Raw genomic sequence first — 18133 nt, 5'->3', positions numbered from 1 at the left:
GGCATTTTGCAAAGTCTATGGAGTTGTTATCCTCCCGGTCATTTGATCGATGATCCGTGATTTAATTTGGGTGTATAGTTACATCAAGCCCTTGTAGTGCATAGCATTGGTCAGATAATCGACACGTTACATGGTCCCATTCAAGTGATTTAGTGGAAGCTAGTGTAATCATGTCAGTTGTCAACATTGCAGTAACCATTGCAGTAACCCGGAACGTTCATTGACTGTAATTAGGCGAAAATAAGCTTAGGAATCCCCTCAGTATCAAGCAATCTGTTCAGAACAGGTTGAAGTGCCACATTTTTTTTGACAAGGTGTCCAGCACCTGAAGTGAGGGTATAGTGTCCTCATCTGCAATCAATCTCTGTTTCCCTCATTCTACAGGTTTCCCCCATTCTACGACGAAAATCCGTTCGGCATCTACGAGAAGATCCTAGCCTGCAAGATTGACTGGCCCAAGTCAATAGGAGCCAAACCAAAGTAAGTCATCCGCTCCCACAAGCATCCTTAGTGCTGTGCATTTGTAGGGCTTTTTTTAACCCCTCCCCCTCCCCCAATCTTTGGGATTCATTCATTGAATTTATAAAAAAAAAGAGGAAAAAATTGGTTGAGCACTATGATAAAGTTTGGTGAAATTTGAATAAGAAGTTACAAAGTTTATTAATGTGTAAGTTCTTCTATGTTATCTATCTAAATTGTATGTGCCAACATTGTAGCTACTAAGTGAACCTTACATCACCCTGCAAGAGCAGTGTAAGTAAAGATTTCTTCATCACCCATCCAGATTACCTCAGTGTGCCCCCCCCCCCCCCAGCTCTTTGGTCTTCCGTTTCCCCGAGCAGGTTAGCCAAGCAGAACACCCTTGTGCATTGTGTATGTATTCATGCCTTTGTAAATACCTTGGCTCGGTTTCACAGATAACTCCCCCCCCCCCCCCCCCCCCGAAAAAAAAAAAAAAGTATCAAAACCATTGAAAAAAAGAACAATATTTTTCATTACTTGATACAGGACCTACTGTAAAAGTGGATATTTTCGCGTGACTAATTTTTCGCGCTCGGCTGAGTAAGAAGAGTTTCACGTGCTTTTAATTCCGCAGAATCAAGACATCAAATACTGGAAAATATGGCAGGCGAAAATATTTGTGGATTTTTATCTTCACACTAGTTTCTCTTTGTGCGAAATGCGCGAAAATTTCAGCACCTTGAAAATTTTCACTTTTACAGTATATGCTTGTAAAGACATGAAAAATTTATATAATAGGCGTTTTCACATCAGCCCGATAAAAATCCAAGCTCGAGAAATTTTTTGCGATTGCGAGTTAGCGCGCTATTTCATTTCTTATTCACATCAGCCCGAAGAGAATTAGCTCGAATTTTTGTCGAGCTAATTCGACAGCTGAGTATGTGCATACAGCATAAGTAATGTGTGTGCCCTCTCAAAAATTCCTCGTGATTTGTGTGCAGTTTGCCTCGATCGATCGGGTCACACACGCTAGGCATAATGGGATGCATCGCGCTAATTTCTCGAGTCGTTTTCACATTATCAAATAGCGCGCTACTTTCCCGCTATTTCAGAAATTTCCCGAGTTGGACTCGAGAAATTTTCTCGATCAGAGCGATACAATTAGTGCGTTAATTTGTGTTCACATGATCAAATAGCGCGCTATTTCGCTATCGGGAAAATTTCCCAAGTCAGAAAATAGCGCGCTGTTTCGAAACATCGGGCTGATGTGAAAACGCCTAATATGAACAACAGAATACCCCAGGTAAAGTACGATATCTCATGTGAAAAAGGAGTGTGACATAATCAAAAGTTATTTGTTTTTCGTCTGTGGTATTTGATGGCAACTGTCCACTGTATGGTTGCACTTTACCTTGGTGTAGGATGTTAACTCTAAGTCATCTGCACTATTTTTCCGTGAACAGTTCTATTTTTTGTTCTCCACATGACCTGCTTTTCATCAAAACAACACTTTTCAGGGTACTGCCCTCAAATTCATAGTTTTACTTTGCATTCTCCTAACAATGCTCCAAAAAAGTCCGGGGGTTTGTCTCAGATTTTCAAGGCATAAAAGAAAAACAAAAGAAAAACAAAATGTGGCTCAAATGTTTAGGAACAAAGGGGTTAATGACCGAATATGGTATGCATCTCTAATTCCACTATGTCTGTTCATTCATGTGTTTATAGGCTTGCTTCTTTATTACTAATATTAGTTACTCTATGTTTGTATCCAAGAAATATGTTGAAGGATCCAGGATGTTCGTCTAATCTGTGATGAAATGTGTTTTGATAGAATTAGGATATGTCTGTCCTAATGTTAGAAAAACTCGCAGGAGTCAAGCAAAGAAATTATTCTCCCTTTTATTGGAGTAGATGGGTGTTTTGGTGTCGCGTCTGTCAGCAGAAAATATTAAGCAGCCAAGGACATTGAAGAAAGGGAATATCTGGTAACGCGCCAGTTTAACCCTCGGCTGAGTACTTCTTATGCTTTACTCAAGACTTTCATTGACATTGAAGAGATTATTTGGCTGATTTACCCCAAATACCCTCCCAATTCTTGGAGACAGAGAAAAAAAAAGGTTGTTTGTGAATAGCTGATGATGCATGAAGCTACCAGCACAGTCTTGCTGCGCCTTCCTTTCATTGTCCTCAGGAATTCTGAATTACCTAGAAAAGGTGAGGGATTGTAGCGAGTCTACCCTCCCATATAATGATCAACAAACTCAGGGGATATTCTTCTTCTTTTTTTCTTTCCTTTTTTTTGATTGTGTACATTTATACTCCAAGTTCTTTCGCAGAACCAAATGCAGTGGCGGATCCAGAGGGGGGCGCAACCAGGGCACGGCCCCCTTTATTTTTCGTTAAAAACAAAAGAAATAAAAAGAAAAAAATGAAATGAAACCCGGAAGTGGCACCAGAAATATTAGTTGCGTCCCCCATTTACAGAATTCCTGGATCCGCCCCTGAAATGGTTGGTTGTCTTGCAGTTTGAAGATTTCTACTCTTTGTTTTGCGATGCGTATATCTAAATGCATTGACTTTATAGCTCACAGACAAGCAAGATTTTGTGAATATCGTCTGTGACATCAACGGCAAAATTCAGATCTCAGCCTACACCGGATGACACTATCCATTCTAGAATCAAGATGAACTCTAAATTCTGTCAAAACACATCCTGGATTTTGATACTTGACATGCTTCAGAAAATGGAAAAGGCCCTTCATGTAAGACTGAGTTTGGGCAGACGCTGCTCGCTGTAATAATGTCCCAGGGGGAGAGGAGATCCCTTGTTCAACCTTCGTGACTGACACACACATTTTTCTACCATAGAGTAGCCTAATGTACAAACATACTTTTGTGTGCAAACTTTCACTCTGTGTCTTTTTCTTTTTTTCAAAGGGGATATTGTTTAGAATTTCTTTTGATGAAACTTGATGAAACTCATATATTTGCGTATAAAGTTTTTTTCGTGATAGTTCAGTCAGAAATTGCAAATACGCCATAGTTACAGTTTGACTGAGCATATTTATGTAGCAATTGCATATTTACATAACAATTGCATATTTGCATATCCGAGCAAGTACGCATTTTTGCCACATGATATCCATTGAGCAAATACGAGAAGTAGAAAATAGTATCTCTCGTGATTTGCAGTTTTACTCCCTAAGAATAAACGTCCTGCAAACAAGAGCAATTTTTGTTCCATGAGCAGGTTTTTATTCTTAAAGGGGAAATCCAGTCCAAATATAAGTTAGTCTGATAAGAAAGAGTAAAATATTACAAATTCAACAGTAAAATATTGATTGAAATCAGGTGAAAAATAAGAAAGTTGTAATGACATTTTGAAGTTTCACTAATTTTGCAGGAAGCAGTTCTTGAATGGTCAATATGAATATTCAGATTGCAAAATGAGCATGTCATACGCTCACAACTTGCTGTGGGTGATATATAGTTTGTTACACAATTTTAAAATTCCCAGGTTTTATTCAAATGCAATTAAGCCTGAGGCTCAAATCCTGGTACATTATGTATATCCAACTGATCACTATTCTCAAGTTATTCAATCCGGAATAATATCATGTTTCAGACTTCAATGACAGAGAAATATTGAATTTTCATATATTTTTTTTTATAGGATCAATGGAAAATTGTGAGGTTCAGGTTAGCTCACTCATTTGCATATTCATATCCACTGTACAACAACTGTTTTGCAGAAATTAGCAAAACTTCAAAATGTCATAACTTCTTATTTTTCATCTGATTTCAGTCAAAGTATTTTACATATCATTGAACTCATAAGATTTTACTCTTTTTTATCCTATACTATAATACTCGAAGTTGTTGTTGTTGTCGCGGCCTTATGTATTTCCTGTTTTATTTCGGCGTTGCTGGTTTCTCTATCTCCTCCCGAGCCGTCGGCTCCGGGCAGTTGCGACCGGTGCCGTCGGCCGCAGGAGAGTATCCTACATCGAATGGCGTGGGTTTCGTCCCCTCTCCGCTTCCGTGTCGACGTCGAGGACGAAAAAGAAAAATTAATTAGCTACATGCATAATGCATTTTTGTGCGTGACGAAAGAGCCGAGCGTTTCAATATTCACGGGAACCTGCGCTGGCCTTCTGCTTTCTCGATCTTCCATCTTTTAGCTTGCAGAGACACTGGGGGATACTAAAGATGATGGTGCAGCGAAATCTCTGACATCTTCCGGCGGACGCGCGCACGCACACACACAATGTACCTCGCAGAACTCTATACACACTCTACACTGTGTGTATATAGTTCTGTGATGTACCTTTGCCTCCGCCTGTTACGTGTACTGAATGTATTGACGATGGTTTCACGAATCTGTGTGTGCGTGACATGGACTACAAGGGCATTTACGTACAGTTCGCCATTATTGGCGTCCCCAAATGAAAACAACGAACGTTGGTTATGTAATTGTATTTTGCACAACTGCAGAATACTATATGCAGCTCAGGTACGTCATTTAGTTTGCTCGCCGTTTGCTCTCAAGTCCGGTGTCATTGTACGCAGACTGTTTAGACGCGGCTAAATATATTTGCCGATCGTACCCTTACATATCAGATTACACGCGCAGCTGTGTCCATTCGTTTACTGCAGAGCTGCTGTAATCATACATATTCATAAGATGAGCGGACGTAGAGGAAAACCTCGCTTTGCCGACCGCCTATTTTTAAAATTGCAAGTGGAAATAGAATGTGTGGTTCTATGGTCTATCAAACCAAGTTTTGGTGACAAAAAAAGAGGGAGCAAATGAAGACGAATGCAGTGATGTATATATTCTTCTTTCTTCCATAACATGGGAAAAATATTAAAGAAAAAAAATACGAGGTCGTGAGAACCTATACTCCCACGGGTGCCTATTAAACCTGATGACTATGGTCTCCCCCTCCCCAAATAATAACAATGATGATAATAATACTAATAAAAATAATAATGATAAGGATAATGATAATAATGATATAATAATAACAATAATAGGAGCAATAATTGTAGGCCTAATATTAATTATGATAATGTACAATCTGAAGCAGATGTAGTTCTATATTGATATGATATATCAAGCCAAGTTTTGGTGATTAAAAACAACAAGGAGGGAGCAAAATTATGAAGACGAAAATATCTTATTTTTCTCTCATAACGTGGGGAAAAGAAACATGAAAAAAAAAACACAAAACAAACCGAGGCCTTGAGACCAGCCGTGGATTCCCGCGGGTGCCCGCGTGGATGCAAGAGCAGGGGGTAATCAAAGTCATAGTGTTAATATCTTCCCGTTTCAACGGGAACAACCTGTGGGCAGAACTTTCGGGGAATCTCATTTGCGTTTTTGGTAATTTTTCCCTGAATGTTTTTGTTTTTTGCCCTGCGGAGGTGGAAATGTGTGTGTGCGTGAGGGGGGGGGGGAGGGGTGAGGGGCAACAAGACAACTGTTGGACTTCAACGGGTGCAAATAACCCCTCGAAACTCAAGTTCTATAATAAAAGCAAGTAGTGGCGGGAATGATCCCTACCAATGGACCGGATCGCCGGGCATATACTACAAAAATGTATTATAAAATTTCTGGGAAAGGTGGTCATTTAGAAGACAGCACATTAACGAAAGAATGAGAAGACTTTTCTTTTTATTTCTTCAATAAAAATGTGCAAAATCGTATTATGAGAAAAAAAATAAAACCCCTCAGACCCGTGGATTTCCACGGGTGCTGCTAGTTAGACTTATATTTGGACTGGATTTCCCCTTTAAAGGGAGTTCACTTGCTGTGAATGTGGTACCAGCTACATTTGTACTTTGCAAAGTATAAAGCTCATGCTGTGCAGAATCATAGAACACAGCCCTGGTATTTTGATATATATATATATATATATATGATATAGTGATATAAATATATAGGCATATTTACTTTTTTCTGATTGGCAAAATCATTGAAGTGATTAGGACAAGGGAATGCAGGTGAGAATTAGTCATTGTCAATGTTTTGCATGATTTAGTTGTGACAGTCGTCATCGGAGCCCAGAATAGATCGCTTCATCTATCTCTGTCTCAGTTTATGCACGTATGGGTACGCTCAAATATCCATAATTGTTGTAACACCAAAACCTGTGACCCCATGGTACAATTACCAGGGATTTCAGTCTTTCAGAGTTCTTATCACTCAAAGAGTGATTAATAAGTAGTGCATGCTTCAACTGCAGTGCGAGCATTTGAGGAGCATTTGAGGAGCATTTTTTTTTTCCTGCAGAAGTGATTGAAATGTCTGTCAGCGAAAGTACAAGCAGCATGATGTATGTGCAGCACACATAGTGAAATGTGCTGTGAAAAGAAGGCCAGCCCAGCATGTTTTGCAGCAAAACATGCACAGTAAAGTAAGTGCATACAGTACATGTGGGAGAATCAGGGCAAATTAAGAAGCCACGCCAACCCTATTTCAGAATTTCTCAGGGGTTTGAAACCGACCCTGTTCGGTATCATTTTTCAGGATTATTCGGGAACAATGTCTTAAAACTACTCCTGATTAAAAATATTTTGGGAGAAAATACTATTAACCCGTTGAGGACGAGTCCCGAGTATACTCGGGCAGGTGTCTATGGGAAATGCGTGTTGTAGCAAAATCAAACCGTCCTCAATGGGTTAAATGACCCCCTGCTTCAGTAATTCTTCAGGATTTTTTTTCCTGAATTGAGCGCCTAAGATATACCCTCTTTTGAGAATCGGGAACAGGCATGTGCCATGGTACAAATACTAAACACCCGAGTGGAGGGACCAGGTCGCACATATGCACTGAAATGGAGAGTCAGCGGGAATTCAGTAACATTGTGAAGAGCCCCTGGAGACGTCTTGGTTGCTGTGGGGTTAGGGAGGAAAATGAGTGCACAATGTGTGCAAGGCAAATGATTGCAGTGTGAAATAATCCTACATGTGTGACTGAGCACTGCCATTATTTGTCTTGCATTCATGCAATTATGCCTGTTAACCTGTTGAGGACAAGTCCCGAATATAATCGGGCAAGTGTCTATGGAAAATGCATGTTGTAGCAAAATCAAACCGTCCTTAATGGGTTAAAGGTCCTGTTTACCTTTGGTAGAGTGATTTTAAAAATGTTCAAGATATCACATTTGATGCATATGCATAGGTTTGTTGTACCACAAAACATCCTACCATATAAAGTTTTTGCGATAAAGCCTAAAAGATGGGGAGATATCAGTATTTTTCTCAATAAACCGTAACTACATGGTTTAGCCTGGAAACATTTTCATTATGACTATTGTTCGCATTTTGTATATTTAACAATACTTAACATTGAATTTACTGATCCAAAGTTTTACAGTGGTTGTTTCTATTCCTAACTCATATTTTAGAACTATTTTAAAGCACTAATGCTGTGGGTTTTTGTTCCATCTGCAAATGGTAAATTATGCCTTTAAGGTGAGGTTGAGGAATTATGTTGTTATTGGGACAAGGTTGCAATAGTGTGCGTTCCAATTGTGGGATCACACAAAAGAAATTCATCAGTTAGGTGTTAGGGAAGAATTCTATTGCTCACAGAGATGAGCAGAGATGATTTGAAAAATACTCCCAAACAAACTAAGAAATACCAAAATGATAATAGTTTGTGATCCAGAGGATGCAAACAGAAGTGGTTGTTTGGCAAGTGCACATAAAATAACTCTTTTCGAATTCATTAAAAGTCCTTGAAGTGTGCAAATATTAGTCAACTTGCAAAATTTGCACAAAATCAAAACCTGTGAAATGTGGCTTATACAATATCCCCATTCACCTACAACTTATAATAGCTATTCAGCAGCTAGAAATAGAAATGTTGTTATCACTGCTGTGGAGTCCAGTTTAGTTGAAGATACGTAGTTTTGAAGAAAAAAACAAACTTCAGAATATCCCACATTATCCTCTCACTTTTTGGATGTACATGTTTGTTACGTTTTTTATAATGGGAATAACATGGAAGAAATTTCAGCTCAATCTATTTATTTCTGTATATATAGCAATGTGTAGTGAAAAGATTTTCAAATTTCTTTCCATATTATTTTTTTTTTTTTGAGAAAAAACAAACATGAATTCGTCCTTCTCATGTCATGTAAGAAGATGTTATTTTAGTACATATGCAAGTGAGATCAGTCTTAAGATAAATAGCACTTTGAGACACACACATACACACACACACACACATAGAAATGAATGATATAACCTGTAGGAAATGTTTTTAGTGAATAATCAGTGCTCGCATGAATCTGACATATATGCATTAACACAAAACACCTAATCTGCCTTGATACACTTTAAAGCACTTCACATGGTGACGGTCTCTTGTGGAACTTTTAGTATTCAAGCGCCGTAGAATAAGTTATAACAGATCCCGCCATTTTACTCATGTAAGCTTTGTTTGCATTGTCAATACTATTATACAAGGGCTTTACACAACTCCTTTGAGGTATGATTGTAAACACCATACTCTTGAGTCTGTACCAATCGGTGATAATAGTCAAACAAAAAACCTGGTATAATAATGGTATGTCGGGTATGCCCCATTAGGACAATGCCCTTTTCCAAACTCACCGTGCATATAGTTGGTACAGGTATACACCCATTGAAGATCAATTGCATACTCAACCCTGAATTTCCTGTAACCACAGAAGCTACTCTACAATGTATACTTGTTTGCAAGACTATACATGTAGACAAACTGTGTTGGTGTATAATAATTTGTATGCTATTACAAAATCTCTGATATATTACATGTAAAAAGAAGCCAGTCAGCTGGCTCGGATGTTTGTACATTATTTTTGCAAATTCAGATAATTTTTTTTTTTTTTTTTTGTATACGAGTGCATTTTAGGTAGATGAGTTGACATTTCACACACCTCTGTGCCATCATGATATCGTTTTATATGTGAAATCTCAACTCAGCCATAATGTTGCTATGTCAGGCAGCCATATTGAGGTAAGGGTATCCAAGACCCCGTTTACAGTGTGAGGCTCGGCCACGGCCGAGCCGTGGCCGACCCCACCTTCATTTCAATGTAAACGCGCAACAGGCCAAATGTGAGGCCGAGCCGCGGCAGAGCCCACCTTCATTTCAATGTAAATGCGCAAAAGGCCAAATGCGAGGCCAAAATTGGCCTCACATTTGGCCATGCTCTGGAGGTGGTCTCGGCGGCGGCCGAGCTGCGGCCGAGCCCGGCCTTTTCTCAGTGTAAACACAAACTGGGCCAAATGCACGGCCAATTTTAGTCTGGCTTCTAAACTCTCTGCCTGTACTATTTCGCTATTCAGGATATTAACCCCCTCAACGTCGAAAACTAGTATAGTTAAAGGTGGTTTTGTCCTGCAAAGGATTTTTTCCTTCGGCAAAGGCCTTTGCCGGAACGGCGACTTTGTCGCCACGGAATTCATTCGGCAAAGGGTCTGAAAACCAGACAATACCAAATTGCGTTTGTTTACAAGCAGAGCGCCACTACGACAAAATATTGAAAGGTTTGAATCAAAAGCGCGGCCGAGCCCAGCAGTGTAAACGGACAAAATTGCGGGGCCCGGCCTCGCAATTGAGGCTGGCCTCGGCCGCGGCTCGGCGGTGGCTCGGCCCAGCCCCGCACTGTAAACGGGGTCCAAGAGCTGGCCAGAATTGAATCGTGCCCCTTTCATACTGCAAAGATAGCACTGTGGGAAGTTGGCAGTGACACAGGGTTAGGCAGTTATCTGAGCTATTTCAGTTATGTTTCAATTACTGTCATGAAGAAAAAGAAATTAAAATATATATATTTCTTTATTTATATGATTGGTGCTGGGATGGGCATAGTAATCGTAAAGTGTGCATAAAATTACCGATTGGCCAATTATCATGCCATGGAAAGTTCAGACTAGTCTTTTCTCCACACTCCTGTCGTTCTCAAATAAAATATGATATCGAGGCGGTTTCAGTCTTTGACTGATGAATGGTGTTCACGCATTTGTAGTACTTTCAAAGTTTAACTGTTTTATGTATTTTTACCACAGAGTAACAGACATGATTTCCTGGTAAGGGTTTTTGTTGTTGTTTTGTGTTGCTTTTTTTTTCATCATTTCAAATGTCATTTCATGCTTGGTACAAGTCTCACATCAGATGTCCTTTAGGAATTGCTATTCTTCATTTTTGGGATGCTGATATAGGAATTAGGATGCAGTCCAAATGCCCCCACCATGAGCAGTACCGGTAGTCATGCTACTTTCTTGAAAACATCTAAAACAAACTTAGTGTCATGCCATGATACTTTTACACTTTGAAATTTGAAATAACGTGGGGGGGGGGGGATGTCTGTGCCCATTCACCAGTATGTTGCAGTTCACATCTCCAAACTGGCCTGCAAATTATTTCCCTGTATAAACCCAAACCCTATGCAGCGCCCAGCACCAAAGCCAGGCGAATGTCAAGTCTTCGGCATAGCTTGTATGTGTGTCCTACCACCAAAAATTTTAGTGTAGTGTGTCTGTCCTGCCAATCACAGAGTCAGACTGTCATAATGTAGGATAGTCTTTCTTCCAGATGCACAAATGTTTTTTTTTCTTTCAAAGGGTGTATTTCTACTCTGAAAAAAAAGTAAGAGAAAAACATCTGTTGTCACACAGACACTTTACCTGGACAGTGCTGTTCCCTGAACATTGTAGGAATTTGGGGGGGGGGGGGGGGGTCACACAGTCTCTGCTGGAATTGTGAGAAGTTTCTGACCGACTTCCAGTCTGAGGGATATGATATCATGATTGAGAGAATGTTTGTTGAGATTTAATGTTTTATAGACACATTGTACTCACACATCTACCTTGTGTATCCCATAAAGATATTACCCAACTTTGCCTCAACTTCAGGAGAGATGGTGACAGATCTCAATCTGTGCATTTGTAAATCTGTTTGTAGTCCTGTGTACCTACTTGAAGTAATATGCCTATTTGATAACATGAATTGATAATTAATTCTGTTTATTTTAAATGTCACTCTAGTAGCACACATATTGGTACTTGCTATGACTGTGAAATGTGTTGTACAGAAATTGTGTTATTGTCATTATTATTATGATTATGATTATCACTATCATTACTATTATTATCATAACTACTTGATTCCTCATTATTATTATTACTAGTAGTAAAAGTTGTTAGTAGTAGTAGTAATAGTAGTAGTGGTAGTAATAGCAGCAGCAGCAGTATATCATTACTATATGTAGGCCTAATCATTGTAATTTTCACTATAATCAACATCATCATCAAGTAATAAATTGCTACAATACCCTTTCTATAAAAACGAATCACTCATAGCTTTCAAGATCCTTTCGAAGTTTGAACCATCTTTCACAATGTTCTTCCAAAAGAGGCGAGAGGCATTCTTTCTTGCAGCCTTATGCGTCTGCATTGTTTTTCAGTCCAGACTGAGTCTGGTCCATAGTCCGAGTGAGCTCTTGGTATTGATTTCTATAAAGGTCATCATGTCTCTCTCTCGTGGTTTTGTTTTCTGGGTCTTGTTGTGTTTCCTTTCTGTAATGTGATGAGGCCAGGTAATAGAGTGCTTTGAGTATGCTCGATTTGTCAAAATCAATAGACTCCTTTCTGTGTGTTCCCATCCTCCTCCTCCACCCCGTTATAAGGTTTAAAGGGACTGTACAGTACTGGTTGAGGTGGGGATTCATGTTTTGAACTTTCTTAAGTGAGATAATGAGAAACCTTTTATGAAATATGAGAAAGCATGTAATTCTAAGAAGGATTCAACATTTATTTGATGAAAATTGGTTTTCAAATGGCTGAGATATCCAAAAAAGTGATAATGATAAAAGGCGGAAGGCCACAACTTTATTAGGATCTCTTTGTTTCACCTTGTTTTTACATATTTCAGCCATTTCAAAACCGATTTTCATCAAATAAACTTTTGATACCCCTTAGAATTGCATGCTCTAATTGACATCTCATAGAGTGGTTTCTGAATATCTCGCAAAGCGTTAAAAGCTAAATCCTCACCTCGACCAGAACTGTACACACCCTTTAACTTGCCTGATGAAATGCCAAAGCCCTTGTGTGTAGTTGTAACATTGACCACCATTTCTCTATCTGAGAAAAGAGCCAACAGATACAAAATTCAAGCATTTTCTCTCTTTTTTTTTTTAAATGCATGAGTCCAGGAAAGCACTATAGAACATTGTGCATAAATTTCAACCTGATTAGGTGTTGGCCTACATTGTAGCATTGATTACATATGTACACAGCATGCCCTATACTTTTATGTTAAGTTGTTACCAAAACATTTTGAACCAAAGTCGGCGACTTTTACGAACAGAAACTCTGGTGCCTTCCCACCACAGGGAAGTTCAAGTATTATTTTGACTTTAGATGTTGTCATTGCCAGCATCCTATTGATCATCTTTGTAACTAGTTCAGTTTATTTTGTTAAAGAAATGAAAGAATTTTTCCCGAAATCCAAAAGCTAACATTGAGATCAGTAAGGATGCCTTTCAAAGAGATTCTTCTTCTTTGTGTGTGTGTGTTATGAGAAAAGCAGTAAGGTGAAAAATGCACTTCACTTACGAGTCTTCAGAAGCGCCAGCAGGCTTTGAAATATGCCCAGTATTATTTATAGGTGTACCTGTTTGGGCCTACCTGCTCCCTTTATTCCCCTGTCACGAATAGTTGTGAAACATCAATCTTTGATGACCTTTGACCTTTGGACCACCTGCATCATGTTTGCCCTGGGTATGAAATTTCACTCATGAAGAAGCAGAAGAAGTTGCTTGTGCCAGTGCATCGCATATTTTCGGCAGGAATGATGGCTATTTGTGGATGGGGGGGGGGGGGGGGGGGGGGGAGTGGGGGGAGAGAAAAAAGTGCCATGACTCCCACAAATATGCATGCAAATATGAACTTGAGCTCTGGGGAAAGTTCATGGAGGTCATAGTAAGAGGTATTCATCCCTCACTCTCGAGTCTTGAATATCCCTGGAGAAGGGTAGAATAGAGTTCATATTCCTGTTATTTAAACCATCAACTCTGGACTGTGCTCACAAGTGCATGTGCTTACACACACACACACACACACACTCACACACACATGCACAGAGCACCCTTTTAATTTTGGTTTTCTTCGTAGTGATGGATGAGATTGTTCCCTTCATTGCTTACTGGCAGTGAATATTTTCATGTTAACCAACCAAAAGAGGATGTTGTACATACTATATTGTATATATTGTATATAGTGGCATAACTTTATAGCACAACTGGTTGGTTTCTGGTTGCCATGGAAAGTGTCTTCATCAGATATTCTCTCATCATCTTCTCATGTTAGACATTATAGCGAAGACGAACTGCAAGAATTGCTTTCATTGCTTGTGAAGGCAGACATGCTGTTTAAAGCATAAATCAACCCAAATAAAATAATAAACTCCCAAAGAAAGAAAGAAAGAAAAAACCTACAGAATGTTCCAAAAATGACAAAAAGTGGATGAGAAATAAAGAAGATATATATGACATTTTGAAATTTCATTTTTTTTTTTGAAAACATTTCTTGACCAGTCTTTATATATACATATGAGCGAGTTGATGATGTCATACACTCACAATATTTCATGTATGTTATATATGAAATTCAGAAAAAAAAAGAAATCTTACTTATAGCTATTAAACAGGTAAAAGCATATTCCCATACTAAAACATATTGGAGGTAACATTTGTTCTGTTTGATTTTGGGTGGTTGTATGGCAAGTTTTATATTTATACAGCTGAAATATGAGATTTTTTTTGTCATTTCTGCATGTGAAATGAATAAAAGATTGTGAGAGCATGACATCATCAACTTGCTGATTTGAAATATTCATAACGACTGGACAAGAAGTGTTCTCCGAAAAATTTCACAATTTCAGAATGTCATAACTTCCTTATTTTTCATCTGATTTTGATCAAATTTGATCAAATTTGATCAAATTTTGAAGTGGATTTCTGCTTTCATGGCTGGAGATATCATGAACCCCCATCTCAACAATGCCACAAGCAATGTATACAGTAAGGTGATGACAAACTGGTGCTAACAATAACAATAAAATAAAAGAAACGTATCAACCTTCTCAAAAGCTACACCACCCTTGTTCGCATGTTTTTATCTGTGCCACAATACACCACTCCTCATCCAGCCTTTAATTTCTGATTTTTATGCCTCCATAACTTCTAAAGTTCTCAGAAATTGAAAGATCATAAATATTAGTTGACCTTACAAGAATTTGAAGTGGGAACACTTGACCAGAGGTTCAACCCTCCTCCTAAAGTGTCCCTGACTTTATCATTTTGAAAGTTAAGATAACTGCATAATATCAACAAAATTTTATAGCAAGCAGACCCTTGATATACCAGCACTTGTTTAAAAAAAAATACATTTAGTGGAAACAGAAGTTGTCAGTTATGGGGAAGTAAAAATTCCAACATTAAAAATTTCAGTGTTTCAGCTTTCCATTCAATGTGGAAAAGAAAACTTTAAGATTTAAATATTGCATGCGATTTCACACATGCGATAGGCTCAGCAGTCTGCTCCACACAACATACTGCTGGGACAGGACTATAGGCTTGACATTTCCTATGTGGCCACAGGGACGTATCGATTGCAAGTCATGTGACATATATAATATATATATTATTACATTACATTATGTATTTTTATATACACTCTGCAAAAAAAGTAAGTTCCCCCCTAGCATTTTTGGATATATCTCAAAAAGTGTTTTACCGATTTTCATAATTCAAATGGATATGGATAAGGAATTTTATTACTCATAACATGAGTGGCAAATCATTGCCACCAGATATCATTATTGGTGTGAAAAAATGCATTTTATGTCAAAATGCATGGAAAAAAAAGTTGTACTTTAGTGATTTGCAATGACTTTTACTCAAATAATCAAACAATCACTCATGATTCTGAACATTTAAGCATGGTTGATTGCATATTTTTCTATCTCTTTCTTTTCATGAGCATACAGTGAAGTATTTGATAATTGATATGTCCACCATCCGCTTCAATGAACAGCCGGCATCTCTTCCTCATACTGTTAACTAAAGTTTACTTGGCACTGCTCAATGTTGGCCCATGCTCTCTGCCAGATGCGCTTAAATTTTTGCAGTGAAGTGTCATCTTTCACCTTCTTGCTCGCTTTCCGCTTAATGACATCCCAAAGATTCTCTTCTGGATTACAGTCAGGCTATTTTGCAGGCCACTCCATACGTTCGATGCCATTTCCCTCAACAAACTGATCTACAACTTGAGCGCATGATGCAAAATGGCCATAGGCACATTAATGTGATCAACCCAGATTGGAATTACAAATCACATGGCTTCTACCAACATTTTCATATTGAAAAGGCTATTGTTTAAAAAGTATGCATAACATCTGTATGATAGGGAAGCACATTGTACCTGAACAAATTCCTGAGAATTGCACAATTTAAAAAGGTAATTTGCTAACTTACAAAGGAAATGTATACAATGTGCTTCTTATAACCTGAAGTGCAACTTTTTTTCCCATGCTTTTTGACATAAAATGCATTTTTTTTACACCAATAATAATATCTGGTGGCAATGATATGCCATTCATGTTATGAGTAATGAAATTCCCTATCCATTCCCGCTTGAATTATGAAAATCCGTAAAATACTTTTTGAGATACATCCAAAAATGTTAGGGGGAACTTACTTTTTTTACTGAGTGTATTTATATATCACAATTCTGCTGTATGGTGAGCATTCTCCTTGCAAAATGTCACAGCAAAAACTCGCTCTTTAGTAAGTGATTTCCCTTGGCAGTATTATAAAGGTATATCTAGGTAGGATATATATATATATATATATATATATATATATATATATATATATATATATATATATATATAGATACTTAGATACATAAGTACCTAGATACTTAGATAGATGATATGTCACACACCAGATTCTCTTACACAAAATGTCAAGATATATTATCTTATTCATTCTTGCTACAAGCTGTGCTCTATAATAGTTCTTAGCAATTCATATTGAGGGTAGTTCTACATGAAGGTGCCTACATGTTAGTGGCTTTTTTCTTGAACTTTTTGTGTGCCACATTCACGCACTTGACTCAGTCAACATCTTGCCAACATATTTTGCTCAAATGCACAAAAGCGCATGGACCGATCGATAAATTGTGATATGCTACAGTGCATTAGCTGTTGCTTTGTCCTAATATTTACATCCCATCAAAGCTTGCACACCTTCGCTGTATTGCATATTATGCCGTTTTTGGTAACCTGAGGTACAAAATGAAAAACAGACAATGTTTTCCAAAGGCACTCGTGCATTGCAGTCCCAAAATAATGTGGCTTACAGGCAGTTTACACCATGGCACACAAAGATAGATGCTAATTACTTTTGCAAAATTACAATTGGGTTTGTTTTTTTCTCTTCATAGGGTAACTACTCAAAAAGCAATTTTTTGAGATACAGTGAGCCTGGATCATAAAGGCAAATCTGAAGGGGGTCTCTGAAAGTTGGTTTAAAAAACTTTGAAAATGGCTCACATTGTATTTAGTGTTGCCATAGAAATGTAGTAAACAAGGCTGGCTACCAGACTAGAGTTAACTTAATTCCCAATTCTGTATGAGCAGTGGGACTTGTGGTTGCTAAGCAACCATAGGCTTCAGCAATATGATAGTTTTGATGTTTGGGCTCATATAGTCTTCTCCTTCATACCACACCCCCAGCATGTTGTGGCACAGAGTGTTGAGCTGTGGAATGAAATAATTAAATCTGTGGAATAAAGGGGTGTATCCGCAAACTACCACGCTGAGACTTTTAACATTAGTTGCAGATATCACCATCATCACCTTTCACTTAATTTATACATATTTTTTTCTGTTAATTTATACATATTTATTTTCTGTTGCCCTTGTTCTCCTCTGGTGTCAGGTATTAAATATCAGCCTGTGGCCATGTCACACTAGCTTCAGTGCAAATCATTTACAGGTTGTATCTTTGTCCATCAATTCAACTCTCTATTTTTCTATGTATCTAAACTACTGTATAGACCATAGTTGTTGTAAGTATAATATTTTGCAAATTGGATATAGGATAATTTACAAGTAGAACCAAGAACGACTCAGATGGAATGAGGAGTATTGGAGTACCTCTTTCAGTAACTCTCTTGGCTCAGGCCAGGCCCGAGTTAAGTGATAACATTTTGAGTTTATGAATGGGTCGGGCAAAAGTGGCCCAAACCAGGCGTGGACTATTTTGACTGTGTACGCAGGGATATCTTTTCCAGAGCTGTTGATCGCATCTTCATAATCAACATCATCATCATTAACAACATAGAAATAACTCTGTTGTGGTGCTCTTGTACTGTGTGTATTGACAGAGCTGCCAACTTTTATGCTTTTACAATTAATCTAGTATATTTTACTTCATCAAAATCAAGAAAAAAATATTTTTTTTTTCATGAAAAATAATTCTATCTAGAATATATTTAGGATGCTTTTTAATAGTCTGCCAATTTTTCCATTGTTGAAGCAGAAATATGATTTTTATTTTAAAATTCTTCTTATTATTGTATTCATTTTTTATTTTTTGTTAATTTT

At 38.0% G+C, this 18133-nt stretch overlaps 1 long non-coding RNA gene across 1 annotated transcript in view; it reads left to right on the top strand.

Annotated features, from left to right (window-relative positions):
• Positions 1-383: 383 nt before the first annotated feature.
• The window catches only part of LOC139744687 (uncharacterized), a 31945-nt gene continuing 14195 nt past the window's right edge, over positions 384-18133 (top strand). The window contains exon 1 of the long non-coding RNA XR_011711839.1: positions 384-480. This is a non-coding gene — a long non-coding RNA (uncharacterized lncRNA). The remainder of the gene's footprint in view (positions 481-18133) is intronic.

This window comes from Diadema antillarum, unplaced genomic scaffold (assembly GCF_040938485.1).
Source record: "Diadema antillarum isolate AM-2024a unplaced genomic scaffold, OU_Dant_1.0 seq00001203_RagTag, whole genome shotgun sequence".
Classification (NCBI taxonomy): domain Eukaryota; kingdom Metazoa; phylum Echinodermata; class Echinoidea; order Diadematoida; family Diadematidae; genus Diadema; species Diadema antillarum.
This window is presented reverse-complemented; position numbering and strand designations above follow the sequence as displayed.